This window comes from Enhydra lutris, unplaced genomic scaffold, assembly GCF_002288905.1.
Source record: "Enhydra lutris kenyoni isolate GAN:26980312 unplaced genomic scaffold, ASM228890v2 scaffoldscaffold11, whole genome shotgun sequence".
Lineage (NCBI taxonomy): Eukaryota > Metazoa > Chordata > Mammalia > Carnivora > Mustelidae > Enhydra > Enhydra lutris.
In genome coordinates, this window is record NW_019154095.1 from 18,816,579 (window position 1) to 18,827,341 (window position 10,763).

A 10,763-nucleotide genomic window follows, 5' to 3' on the forward strand; every position below is an offset into this window, starting at 1 on the left:
AAGTCTAATCCACTATTAATCCCTTCTGTTTATTTTTCATTTCAGATGTTTCAGTCTTCATCTGTAGAAGTTCAGTTTGGGTATGCTTATCTGGAAACATTCTTATGTTTATACTTAACCTTCTTAATATCTGAAATACAGTTTTAACAACAGTTTAATATTCTTGTCTAATAGCTAATATCCTAATATCTATTTCAGTTCTGAGTCAGTTTTGATTGACCGATTGTTCTCCTCGCTATGGGTTACATATTCCTTATACTTTGAATGTCTGGCAATCCTTGACTGGATGCCAGTCATTGTGTTATTACCTTTGTTGGATATAAAATATTTTGTTTTTCTATAGCCATTCTTGAGCTTTGCATTGGGATGCCATTAAATTACTTGGAAATAGTTTGAGCTCTTCAGATCTATTTTCTGATTTATGCGGTGGATCTGGGTCAGTGTTTGGTTTGGGTCTAAATATTTGCCACTGATGAGGCACAACCTTCATGAATATTCTGTCCAGTGTCCTGCTAAATCTGAATTTTTTCCAGGCTGACTATAGGAACGGGCTATGTTCTTGGCGCTGTGAGAGTGTTGGGTGCTTTTACCTGATCCTATCAGATTGTTTCTTCCTCGGGCATTAGGTAGTAGGTTCACATGTGTGTAAGGATGAGAACTCTGCTGAAAGCTCGAGAGGACCCCCTCCAGATCACCAGCATGCTCTCTTGGTGTCACTATCTCTGGTCTGGTGCTCTGTCTGTGCACTCCAGTTGCCTGGTCTCCCTGGCCCCCCACCTTCATCTCCTCACCTTGGGGAGTCCACCAGGCTCTGCCTGGGCCCCCCTTCCTGTGTCACAGCTTGGAAACTTTCTGGAGGTAGTAAGCTGGGGCAATAGTAGAGCTCTCCAAATTTGTTTTTTGTTTGTGTGTCTGTTTCTTTCAGGCAGCAGACAAAATCTCTCCTTTTTATTCCATCTTGAGTGGAATTCCTCAACCAGTCCCCTTTTCATGCATATTAAGTGCATATTTAAACACAGTGTTTTGCTGATGGAAAATGAGACACTGAGAGGTTAAAGGTCAAAGAACCAATCCATCCCTTAATCATGATGTTGCCTCCTGGTGGAGGAACATGGGCTTCTCACATCCTCACAAGAGAAATTTCAGTGGCATCTTTCCAGCACAGCCCAATACTTGGCTCTAATTATATTTATAAATGCTAATAGGAGTGGCAATCACAATTATGCTAATCTTTCATAGTTGTTTACAGCCAACTGTTGTAAGCGATTATGGCCAATGAGTTCAATTTGTAAATTGGAATTTATTAAATCTAACCGATTAAATATACTTCTGTTTTAGGCAGATTGCCTCTAATATTTATGACTAAAGCTATTTACTTTAAAAAAGTCCTAATAAGACATAAGCACTTAGAAAAAGTCTTTTCATCTTTATTTTCCTTTGATGGAACAGAAAAGGAAAACATGCCTGCAGTCAGATTTTTGGTCTATTTATTAGATAACAAGGGCTCTGTGAAGCTCTTCAAAATATTTCAGGGGATGTTCTGTCTTTTTTAAAGATTTTATTTATTTATTTGACAGAGAGATAGAGGGAGAGAGGTCAGGTAGGCAGAGCAGCAGGCAGGGGGAGAGGGAGAAGCAGGCTCTCCGAAGAGAAAGGAGCCTGATGTGGGGCTCAATCCCAGGACCCTGGTATCATGACCCGAGCGGAAGGCAGCCACTTAACTGACTGAGCCACCCAGGAACCCCGAGGGTATTTTCTGAAGAAACTTCCCAGCTCCAGCTCAGAACCTACACAGGAACTGCAGAGGCATTGATCCAGAAAGCACATATTCTGGATCCTGGCAAACAAGAGAGTTGGCAGCCCAGTTAGGCAGTGGAAGACAATGAGGACAAGAAATTAAACACACGTAAGATTTCTTTAGGTTTGTAGGGTGCCTGGCTGGCCTAGTAGGTAGAACACATTACTCTTGATCTCGGGATCATAAGTTCAAGCCCCATGTTGGGTGTAGAGATTACCTGAAAATTAAAAGAAATTTTTTTTTCTTTCTACTTGTTTTTCATACATTCATTTGGGCATCCATAAAATGTAGATATGTTAAATGGATTTAGAACTAGATTTAGGCAAGATTCTGAAGTATTATATTGTTCTCTTTGGTAAACTGAGCACTGTAACTGAGATGGTCTTAAAAGTATTTGCTTTCTCTGGGAGTTTTTGATTCTCTGATCCAGGTCTTTTGAGGCTCTAGGGCCTCATGTTGGAGTGAGCGGAGGCTGGCATTTGCCAGTGTTTGGTCTTCTCTCCCAGGTGTCCACATTTACCTTCTCTGTGGCCCATTTCCTTAAGGCACCATCTTCCCTGGCTAATCTGATCACCCACCACAAGGAAGTTATCACTTATATGAGGGGTGCACTGTGGGGTACAAGCAAGAGAGGTGTCTGATATTAACCAGGGCAAGGGAAGAACATGACAGCATTCTTATTTGCATTTTTTATTTCATCCTTTCTTATTTACATTTTGTTTCATAATGTGCATAATATATTAGTTACAATACTACATGTATACAATTTAATTATAAACACTTACAATAGTACGTGTATCTAATATACATATGTTTAATCTTAAACTTTCCCTAATTGTGTCTCTTCTGTGTGGTGAGTCAATGAATCTCGAGGACATCACTGTACTGTGGCTCTCTAGGCTTGCTGTTTACCTGTCACCTTGGGCTCGCTCCCCCTTGGCCGCCATCTTGGGACTTCTCATTGCTTCTTTCTTCCATTGGTTCATCTATTTCCTGGATCCCTTCTGTCTCTTTCCGTGGGTGTATTTCTGGTGTATCTAGCTCCTGAGAGCTTCTAGTTGCTTGCCTGAAAAAAGGTAAAAGGAAGGTAAATCTTGAAATAACTTGGATGTTTGGAAATATCATCAGTGGAACTTCACAAGTAATTGATGATTTGCAGGATATGGACATCACTTTCCTTCAGAAATTTGAAGGAATTGCTTTATTATCTTGTAGTTTCTAGTTGTTGTTGAGAAATTCAGTATTACTCCAACTCCTAATCTTTGTATAAAACCTGTTTTATTTTTATTTTTGTATGGGAAACTGAAAAGATTTTCTCCGCACCCTCTCTCCAGAGTAACCGTCATGCTAAATCTCAACCCTGTGGCCTTTTGTGGTAACGTTATATAGGTGGAATCACAGAATATATACATTTTTGTGTGTGTCTGCCTTTTTAAATTTCTGTATCATGTTTGTGGGATTCATCACGACACACGGCAATAATTATTCAGTCTCATTGCCTTTGGTAACTCTACTGTATGAATAAAATGCGATTTATGTGCTATCCCAAATGTTCACTTTGTGTATCATCTATTCTTGCTTTATGGATCCAAATGTATCTTATCTCTCCAAGAATACTGATCTTAATTAAATACTTTTTTCTTACCCCTATATAATCTTTGTTTCTTCTAAGTTCTTTTAATACAGGTTGTTTAAGTCTTTGTATTTTATTTTATATGATTTCCTCAAATGTCTGGTGATCCTCGACTTTCTGTTCATGTTTATGCATGAGGTACTAAACAGCTGATTGCTAGAGCTCTGTGCTCATGGGTGGTCTTCCTTGTAAGGTGATTTTGCTGCACTGTTTTCTTCAAGGAGATTCCTGATGTTCGTACCCTTCGTTTCTTCCTCCCTCTCTTGAGCTGGTCATATCCCACAGAGTATGAACTTTTAAGCAGAAGTCCAATCCTGACTTCCTGTATTTGGGGAGCCAACTAGGGCAAAAGGCTAGAGAAGTTCTATCCTGATATGTGGCTGCATTTCCAGAGTGGCTCCCTCAGTGGGCCTGGTATCTCTTGTCCAGAGACTTTCTGTTTTACCCTTTAGAGAATATACTTCCTGTCTTTTCCTGGTGAGGGCAGGAGAATCTGCCTGGTGTTCGGCTTTGGGAAGGCCACCCGAGGGTCTCCCTAGTTTTTCAACAAACTAACTAGACCAGTTTTCTGTCTTTAGCTCCATGTTTACCTCCACTTTCAGAAGTATCTGGTGCTACCAGCTCCTGAGTTTCTGGAAGGTTCTACAAAGGAAGACACGGTTTCCATAACATTATTTTCTACCTTCCAAGTTTATTGCTATTGTCCTTTCTCTTTCTCCATTTGTCCTTTGCATTTATGCCTTTCAAGATCTTTTTATTGTTATTTCAGGAGGTTTCAGGAAGGAGTGGCTACAGATAGGTACATTCGTTACTCTATTTTCACTCAGAAGTCTTGTTCAATAATTTTTCAACTCAACTGTCTACACCTTGACTCTGGCTTTTCTAGAATGGATAAGTTTCCAATACCCAAGGAAGAAGTGATAGTTGTACCAAAGTAGACAAGTGCTTAATTTTTGTTAATATTTATATGTTTATACACCTACTCTTTTAAATGGGCCTAATCACATTTTGGTTCTTTTGCTTATGGGCTACAATTAACATAATGAGGTCTTTTTGTTTTTCCAAAGTACATGCATCATTTGCTGAGTTATCTTCCAGATTACTTAGGAATCTACTGCTATGGGAGGAGATGTGGGAAAAGAACATTTTTGATGCTATTATAAATCCACTCAATCATTGTATTGAACTACATAGATGAGCGGATACCTTTCTCTTTAAGGAGTTAACCGCTTGAAGAGGCATTATTCCTCATGTTGAAGGTTACTCTCACAGCCCTCTTAGCGCAGTGGGCAGCGTGTCAGTCTCATAATCTGAAGGTCCTGAGTTTGAGCCTCAGAGAGGGCACAGCTATTTTGCTGTGCTATAAAAGGGTATTTGAAGAAAATAATAAAAACTTTAAGCAAAGGTGTTTAGAGGCCCCGTGTGGCCAGGCAGATGCAAGGATGCCCCCCCACAAAGGCATCTGTGGGTAAATGTCTAAATCCACACGTAGATCATTCAACCTCATTTGAAACAGAAGGGATGCAAGCCACCACCAAAAGGAAGTTGTCTGCTCTCCCAAGAACTAAAAAAAAAAAAAAAAAGAATTTTGAACTTAAAAGAACAGCTCCAAATCTCAGGTCTGACACTACTTACCAGTGACCTGGAACAAAGTTTTTTCCTGTTTTGTTTAACTTTCAGAGACTCATTCTATGTTTGTAAGATGTGGATGGTAACACCTAAGTGGTTAGGTGTTATTAACAAGTAACTCTCAAGGTGGGCTGAACACACTAAATGATACTGATCTACTACAGTAAGTGTGAGATACTTCTCCCAGATTTTGGCAAGGAGTGAGTGGTCCAATAACTGATGTTCTCCATGTGAGGAGAGGGACGCAGAGAAGGGCACTGGTTTTTCCTTTAGAGAACAGTTACCTGCATTGCCCAGAGATGACAGGGTGTGGCACCGTTGTCCAGCAGCTGCCCGTCTCTTCAAAAACAGAATGACCTCGCAGACGCTGCAGGATCCCAGCAAAGCTCCTGACGCTGACACAGACATGCTGGGATCAGAACATCGCACTGAGCACAAACACACATGAGCCCTCTCCAGGCGGTGTGCAGAGAGTCCCTCCAACACACGGTGTTTTCGACACCAGAACCAAGAAGGTGACGTCAGGATGAAATAAACAAAACATTCAGGATTCTGAGTGGGGCAATTCTCTAAGCAGAGGGGACCCCAAACCTCCCACCTCACTTTTCTCCTCAGGGCTTCTCAGGGTGCGATTCCTGGTAATGTCCCTACACACGCCTAAACCTTCTTCTTGACTCGAACTATGTTTCTTTACATCTGTCTGCTCACACCCTCACCTACACCTGAGTGCTTTCCGAAGGAACACTATTCTGTATTTAACACACACATTCACAAAGCATGGTCACTTTGGGTCTGAAAATGGAAGAATGCATGTGACAGATAATCTTGATGTATGCATTTTAAGGAGGTAAAAATAGTGAGATAACTACTTATCTCATTTTTTTTTAAAATAAAGTTTTGCCATAATGGTGATGTGTATTCTTTCCCCTTCTTTTTTTTTTTTTTCTTTTGTGGTCGTATCATCATTAATTTCTGTCTGCAGAGTTCACCCAGTTCACATTTGACCACTTTCCCCTGACCTCACCATATGTTTTCTTCGTTGTTTTTATAATTTCATTAGCTTTTCTAGAGTTTTGAAGCAAATGGTGCTCTAAGAATGATTTCTTCTTCTTTTTTTAAAGATTCATTTATTTGAGAGAGAGAGAGAGAACAAGTAGGGGAGCAGCAGAGGGAGAGGGAGAAGCAGGCTCCCCACTGAGCAGGGAGCCCGATGTGGGGCTCGATCCCAAGACCCTTGGATCATGACCTGAGCAGAAGGCAGATGCTTAACCAGCTGAGCCATTCAGGTGCCCCTCTAAGAATGACTTCTAATGATAGAACTTGCAAACTACAATTATCCTTAACTTTGAGATTAGGATGCTGTATATTCCATCGGAAGACACATAATGGAATATTATTCAGTTGTGACAAAGAAGGAAATGTTGCCATTTGCCACAACATGGATGGACCTTGAGGGCATAATGTTAAGATAAGTCAGACAGAGAAACACAAATACCATATGATATCACTTATATGTGGAATTTTAAAAAGGTAAACTTGGTAAAAACAAAGAGCAGAAAGGTGGTTAGCAGGGTTGGGGTTGGGGGAATCCAGGGGATATCATTTAAGGGTACAAGCTTGCAATTAATAGATAAATAATTGGGGCACCTGGGTGGCTCAGTGGGTTAAAGCCTTTGCCTTCAGCTCAGGTCATGATCCCAGGGTCTTGGGATCAAGCCCCGCATCGGGCTCTCTGCTCAGCGGGAAGCCTGCTTCCTCCTCTCTCTCTCTGCCTGCCTCTCTGCCTACTTGTGATCTCTCTCTGTCAAATAAATAAATAAAATCTTAAATAAATAATTACTGGAGCGCTAATGCATGGCCTGGGGATTACAGTGGTCAATTACTGTATCATAAACTTCAAAGTTGCTAAGACTCTAAATCTTAATTGTTCTCACCACAAAAAATAATTATGTGATGGACAGAGGTGTAGTTAATCACACTGCAATATACAAATGTATGAAGTCAACACGTTGTACACCTTACATTTACACAATGTTATATGTCATTTATGTCCCAATTATAATAATAATATTAAGATGGAGAGAGAAAAGTGGGACACATGGGTGTTAGCCCCAGTCCACTGACTTCAGGAACAGTCAATGATCTCGTTGACTTGATTGAGCTGATTTTCTTCCCAATCTAGGTGGCCAAAACTGAGTACTACTGGGGAACTGCTCCAGCTGGGAGCATTAAAGCAACCCGTAATCGAGATGTTCCATGAGAATGTCGTAAGGAAATGGCAGGGTTGTGACCTAACCACATACAGTTAGAAACGTCCTGGCAGTGTGAGCTGCGTCTGAGTTCCCACGGTCCCATTAACGCTTGCCGCAAATCAGGGTTCCCATTTCCAAAGTCTGGGCCATTTTTGCCTGGAATGTCGTCCTTTCAGGTATGGCACACTTGATACTATTTGCAGACGGAGCGACATTGTAGAATCTGAAAGCTTCTGACACCTTTCAGGGTCAAGCAGACACTCCTGGTGGATGCACATACCAGAAGACTGAAGTCAAGTTGTCCTTCTGCCTCAGCACACAAGCCAGAGACAATTCCCGGCAACCCTAGGCATAATGAATGTGACCCAGCTCTCCTCGTGTTAGGAAAAGAGAGAGAGAGAGAGAGAGAGAGAGAGAGAGAGATACAGAAAAGAAAAAGAAAAAGAACTGAAATCTGGGCCAGTTAATAATACAGTCCACCGGTTTGTGCCCTATACCTTGAATTGGAGAGGGTTGGCCCTTTCCAAAAGATGATCTGTGCCTAAAGGAAATGCCTAACCTTTCACCTGTTTGTCTTGTAAGGCTCTGTTACCTTGGAGTCACCTTTTTATACCAGCAGCAACACCCCAAATTAGTCTCTATTCACAAATTACCTCTGATGCAGCCTCCCTGGGAAAACTTAAAAGCCTATTTAGCTGAAGGAGTGCCTCCTGCCAAAAGCTGGCTTGGGAGAACGGCAGTAATTACATGGTGATAATATTTCGGATCTTGCAGGTATAACAAAGGCTCCTTTCTTTGTCTCAGGTGGGGACACGTTAACACGTTGCCTCTGTCTGGTAAGGGAGGAATGCAGCCATCGTGGGGGTGTGAAAATGGGGAATTGGAGGGCCCCGGGGGGGTGGCAGGGGGGCTCCCTTCTGAGGTATGGAGGAGAGCCTGGTGCTGGGAGGGAGAGAGGTTTAATATTAATATTCATCACAGAAGGACCCTGTGGCATTTCAGCCTAAGATGTCTTAGAACAGGTGAGAGATGAAACAAGGCCGAGTTCTTTGTTAAATGGGTAGGGGTCGGGGAGGGCAGAGTTTGTGGGCAGAGAGGAAAGAAGAACATAAAGAACTGCCTTTGGGACAGTTTATCTTTTTTTTTTTTAAGATTTTATTTATTTATTTGACAGACAGAGATCACAAGTAGGCAGAGAGGCAGGGAGAGAGAGAGAGAGAGGAAGCAGGCTCCCTGCTGAGCAGAGAGCCCCATGCGGGGCTCGATCCCAGGACCCTGGGATCATGACCCAAGCTGAAGACAGATGCTTTAACCCACTGAGCCACCCAGGCGCCCCGGGATGGGTTATCTTAACGAGTCTCACGCTGTCCGCTTGGCTGGAGATGTGAGGACGGCCAAGCTCTGAGACGAGCCTCGGGCCCGGGTCTCACAGTGCCGGCAAGAAGGCAAGTGGAGTTCCCAGGGACCAGCCTTTCCTCTTGCCAGTTGTGGGGTCTTGGGAGCGTTGCTACAGGCAGGAAGGGGAGCGGCCCAGGGCGGCAGCCCCCTACCCATGTGCACGGAGAGGGGGCTGCACTGCCCACCCTGTTGGCCCCGAGACAGGAGCGCCCGGCACTCAGATGTCTGCTTGAATGTGTACTTGGCTCATGATTCCAGTCGGTCCCAGGGTCGGTATGATGGATGCATCCTGTGAATCTAATACATAAGTAAATTCATGCCACTTATTTCAGCTAAAGCAATTTCATCTGTTCAGCCCACAAAAAGGATAAATGGAATGCTGGACTCAGGGCTCGGGGCCAGGGTTCCAAACATGTGGGAAGGAATGGGCCTGTGTTCCTCATTCGTCCTGTCTGAACGGGACAAAATCCATCCAAGATGGCCAAAGGCCAGATCAGTCAGCTTCTGTCCCCCCACCCCCTTTCTCCTCTGTCTCTGTCTCTCCCTCCCTCTTTTGCTTGCTCTCTCTGGGGAAATTTCGCTCTGGCTAGGACAAAGGGAACCTTGCAGGGCCAAGGGGCAAAGACCAGGTTGCTGCTTGCCACATTTGGGAGGATTCTCTGTGTTGGAGCCAGGAGTGTCAAGGGTATAGGGAGGAGGAATGAGGAGAGGAATTTAGCCAGAGCGACTTGTCTTAGTGAAGAAAAGCAAGGTTGACCTTGGCTAGGTATTGGATCCAGCCTGTTTACTTCTTAGGGAGCCACAGGAAGAAGTGGAGAAATTCCACCACACAAGGCCCAGGGACCAGGTGGGAAGGTCTCTGGGAAAGAACGAGACATAGTTTCTTATGTGTTCATTATTGTTGTTTTTCTCTGTTTATAAATGTAACACTTACTTATTATAGAAAACTTAGAAAATACAGAAAAGCCTAAAGAAAAGAAAAAGGGAAAAAAAGAGCCTTAAGAAGGAGACTAAATCACTCATATACTAAAACTTAAGGATAAATACCACTAGCCTTTTAGAGAATGTTATTTTAATATAGTCTCATAGCCTACCCTTTTCTTTTAATAATTACTTCGTGGGCATCTCCCGAAGACATTGCAACATCTGCAAGAATTTGTTTTTAAATCAACCAATTCATAGTTCATTGTGTGGATAAAACAAATGTTTTAAAATCATTTCCTAATGCTAGCACTTAGGTTTTTAATTTTTCCTATTATATAAGAAAAGCTCCAGTAAGCACTTGTGTGTGTGTGTGTGTGTCTGTGTGTCTGTGTGTGTGTGTAGTGTGGGCATATGGAATTATTTTCAATAAGTATGTTCTTAGGAGTAGAATTACTGAGTTAATTCTTGATGTTCCTCCAAATTCTGGCAGGCAGAAACTTTCTGGAGAATAGTTTTAGCGAAGCGTTACATGTAGGGGGCTCCAACACCTCGGCTTTGCAACAGATGGCAACTGGTATACTGAAGGTCCTTTCTGGAGGCCAGCTGAAAGAGAGAGAGAGAGAGAGAGTTAGCGGGGAGAAGAGGGTGCAGCTGAACTGTAATATCCGTGTTTGAGGTAGTCCCTAGAGTGCCTCTGACCTCTGGCCTGCCTGGATATTGAAGGAGACCCCCAGCCAGCTGTGTTCTTCCTCAGGTACATGACCCACTGAGGCAGATGTGCTGGAAAGACCTAGGATTACTGGGGGCTGGGGAAGGTGGGGAGAGAGGAAGCTTTCTTCATTTTCTCAGACACACAGAGAGGGGATCTCACTAGTCCTGTGGAGACTACAGAGGACCCCCGTTCCCCTTTCCCTCCCTGGGTTCCCCTGGGGACATCTGGAGGAACCCTCACAAGAATCTCCCACAGGCTTGGTGGAGAAAGACCGTGTGAGCGTCAGGGAGGGGTCGGCCTGGGGCGCAGAGAGAGGACAGCAGAGGCAGAGCTCCCCAGCATTCACCCAGAACATTGGGGAGAGAGGGGCACCCTCCCCTGGGCTCCCCACTGGAAAGGCCTTGACCGTGGTGGGTC

General features: G+C 43.3%; 1 non-coding gene across 1 annotated transcript; it reads left to right on the forward strand.

Moving 5' to 3' along the window:
* The first annotated feature begins 4,702 nt into the window (after positions 1-4,702).
* TRNAM-CAU lies at positions 4,703-4,775 on the forward strand. Its single transcript has one exon. It is a non-coding gene; the product is annotated as a tRNA-Met (tRNA).
* The last annotated feature ends 5,988 nt before the right edge of the window (positions 4,776-10,763 follow it).